The sequence below is a fragment of the Atta colombica genome, unplaced genomic scaffold, assembly GCF_001594045.1.
Source record: "Atta colombica isolate Treedump-2 unplaced genomic scaffold, Acol1.0 scaffold1, whole genome shotgun sequence".
NCBI lineage: Eukaryota > Metazoa > Arthropoda > Insecta > Hymenoptera > Formicidae > Atta > Atta colombica.
In genome coordinates, this window is record NW_017259183.1 from 2,247,546 (window position 1) to 2,251,052 (window position 3,507).

A 3,507-nucleotide genomic window follows, 5' to 3' on the forward strand; every position below is an offset into this window, starting at 1 on the left:
AAAATAAAATTATTAGGGTGCATAAAGAATCATTTCCTGAAAAAGAATTGTTTACCGAATAAATGATTGTGATGCGTTACGTATTGGTCAAATGGATAAAAAATTAAAAATTCGAACTGTTTCAGAACATTTTAATCATATTAAACAAAATACATCGCATTCGGCTTTAATAGAGTATAGGACGCATTACAATCACGAATTCCGTTAGGAAGAGGTGGAAATTTTGGATGTGGAAAAAAATTTCAATAAGACTCAATATTTATATATTTATATATGGGTTATTAATCTTATCGAGGAGCATTTCACTCTCGAAGTCAAACGAGTTAACGTGAATCAATAACATTTGACTCTAGAGTGAAATGCCCCTCGAATCTTACATACCCTCAAAAACATCAAATACATAGTAATACTGATACGAAGCGAATTCTTAAGAATTATTTTGTACTGTTGCTCATGCTCTACAATCCCAGATAGCCAAGCGTGATATAGCACATTGTGCAAACTTATGCATTGCATATGTTGTTATATATTTGCTATATAATTGCTGACATCAAAATAGGACACATTACAACAACATGAAATACAATAACATTACTGCTTATATATGTAATCAGTTGTCGAAATTTCTAGAGCAAACTGTGAATTGATGATACATTATGTTCGCAATATGACAGCAACAACGAATAATCGTTTCTTAAGAATCATGATGAAAACATGACAGCAACAGAACATATATGTATAATGGTTTCCATCCATGGTGGTTGCAAATATGTCTTCAAGCTATAAAGTTTTTTAATTGCAATTCGTTGCTAACAAAATGCTGACAATATGAAATGTTACATGTTTTCGAATGATATTTATGCTGACATGTTGCCATCACTTTGCTATTACAAGAATTCGAGTTCCGTTGAATTCAACACGGCAGACATAATACTATCTTATTTTATCATGAGTTTGTTGAAATTGATTGCTGCAACATATCAGCAAATACACTGCATTTGGCTGTCTGAGATATTGTAAATTCTATTTGTAAACCTACATGTTTAAATGTTTATGGGAGAATCTCGATTCTGATTGCACATTGTTTATATGTTTATATGTTCACTGAGAAAAATGTCCAATGTTTCTCTAGGCTGACATTACTACAGAATATAGGATTTGTGACATTATTGTTGAAGTCAAGCGAGCACGTGTCTCTAGCGCGAATTTGATTTTTATTACATATTCTTTTTTATTTTTTGCCATATTCTTGATTTATTCTTATTCTTAGTCATAAAAACTGTTAAGGAACGAATATCTTTCATCGGACAATCCGATAAATCTATTTACGATTAAATATATGTGATCGAATTTTTTGACCGATCAAAATAATCGGAAATATCCGTTTGTTATTTTTTGAAGAGGTAATCATTATGATCGAAAAAACTGATAGTTTTCTTAGTGTTTATATTTTATCAGTTTCATATAGATTATTTTAAAGAAATTGTATCACACTCACAATAATTGTGACAATATGTATATAATTTTATCAGGATTGGGCAAGTTAATTTGTTTTTTAACTAAGTTAAGAATAATATAAGTATACAATTTAGTAATTTTATATTGTATAATCGTTATACAATATAAAATTACTAAATGTGTACTTATTATTCTCTCACATTGTGTCTGAAGATTGACTTAAAAAAAATCAAATTAAAAGTTAGTAGTTATCGATAAAATGTAGTTAAGTTAAAATTAATTAAATTTTTAATTTAACTTTTAACTTTCTTAGCACTACCAACCCTGAATTTTATATATAATTATACCTATATAATTTTATTTTATATATGATTATATGTAATTTTACATATAATTGTATATAAATATGTACATAGGAGTAATTTGAGCACTGGAAATTTTTTGTAAGAAATTATGGAGAAATGAAAGATTGAAATATATATACAGGGTGTTTGGAAATTAGTAATAAATTTTTCGCACATGTGATAGAATGAACTAAACTAAGAAGAAAAGTTTTCTACCATTTTACAATTGTCGCAATGGTTAACTAGTTATTAATTTAAGAAAATAGTCAAATTCGCCCAGCCCACCTCGCGCGAGGCGGATATTATCCTATCGCGCGCTTGCATTTGGCGATGGGCTGGGCGAATTTGACTATTTTCTTAAATTAATAACTAGTTAACCATTGCGACAATTGTAAAATGGTAGAAAACTTTTCTTCTTAGTTTAGTTCATTCTATCACATGTGCGAAAAATTTATTACTAATTTCCAAACACCCTGTATATATGAAACATTTTATTAAAACAAATGCCAATCAAATGTTTGTTTAACAATCAATCAAAAAATAATGTTACATTTAATGTTAAATATTTAGTAAGTAATAGAATAAGTACATACAGTATGGACACTGAATTTTTTATGTGTCTCCAATGTTTAATGGGCCTGTGTCGGTTAAATCTTTGCTTGTATATACCTAAATATATTATATCTATATAATCATACATGTTATCAACGGTTATAAAACATAATTCACATTTAATTACACTTTTCATGCAATATATTATTTTTTCAAATCTATAAAAGAACGAATCTATAAATAATATTATTCTTTTGATATCGATTTTTTTGTTCAAGTATTGCTAAAGAAGAACCTGTGTGTTCTGAAATGTCCAATTTTATATATTATTATTTAATGTTCTTCGTTTAATAAATTTATGTATTGTTTTTTTAACCTCAATTGATTCGCTTATAGACCGTTCTTTTATAGATTTACTTTGCATAATACGAGCATTTTGAATATTATTTTTTCATATACAAGGTATCTTAGAAATAAGGTAGGAGTCGCATTGGGGGCGTAGAATGCCTGTGTATACTGTATGGCCTATCGCGTCTCATTTTCGGCGATGCGCCGCCGCCGCTGTCGAGTGTAGGCCGTTCTATGAATTCGCAGTGCGGCTTTATCGCATGTTGGCTTAAACGGTTCCTTTCTTAATTCAACTACAGCGAGTATCTCAAAATAGTATCAGACTTTTCTGTTCCCCTCGACCCATTCTACGTCCCCAATGCGGCTCTTACCCTATTTCTGAGACATCCTATATAATTGTTTAATTACAATTTTATTATTTAATAAATTATTATTTTTAATTTACTATTATTACTGTTTAATATTATGTGAATATTATCTTTTTATTGCTTGAATACACGTATTCTGGGATCTACTACATTAAAGGTGCCGACTTTCAGTGTCCATACTATATGTACTTATACTCTGATATTACCAAATAGTAACAGTTTGATCAGACAAATCTAATAATTGGCACTACTAGGACCAATCGTTACAGAAATATAAAGGTTACTCATATTACTAGGAGTGCTCATAATATCCTAATAATTATACGTTTATATAAAATATATCCGTTATATATGAAATATACAATTATATACAATTATATATAAAAAATATATCCATATATATAATATTTTTTCCCGAATATTTATAAGTGTGGTAT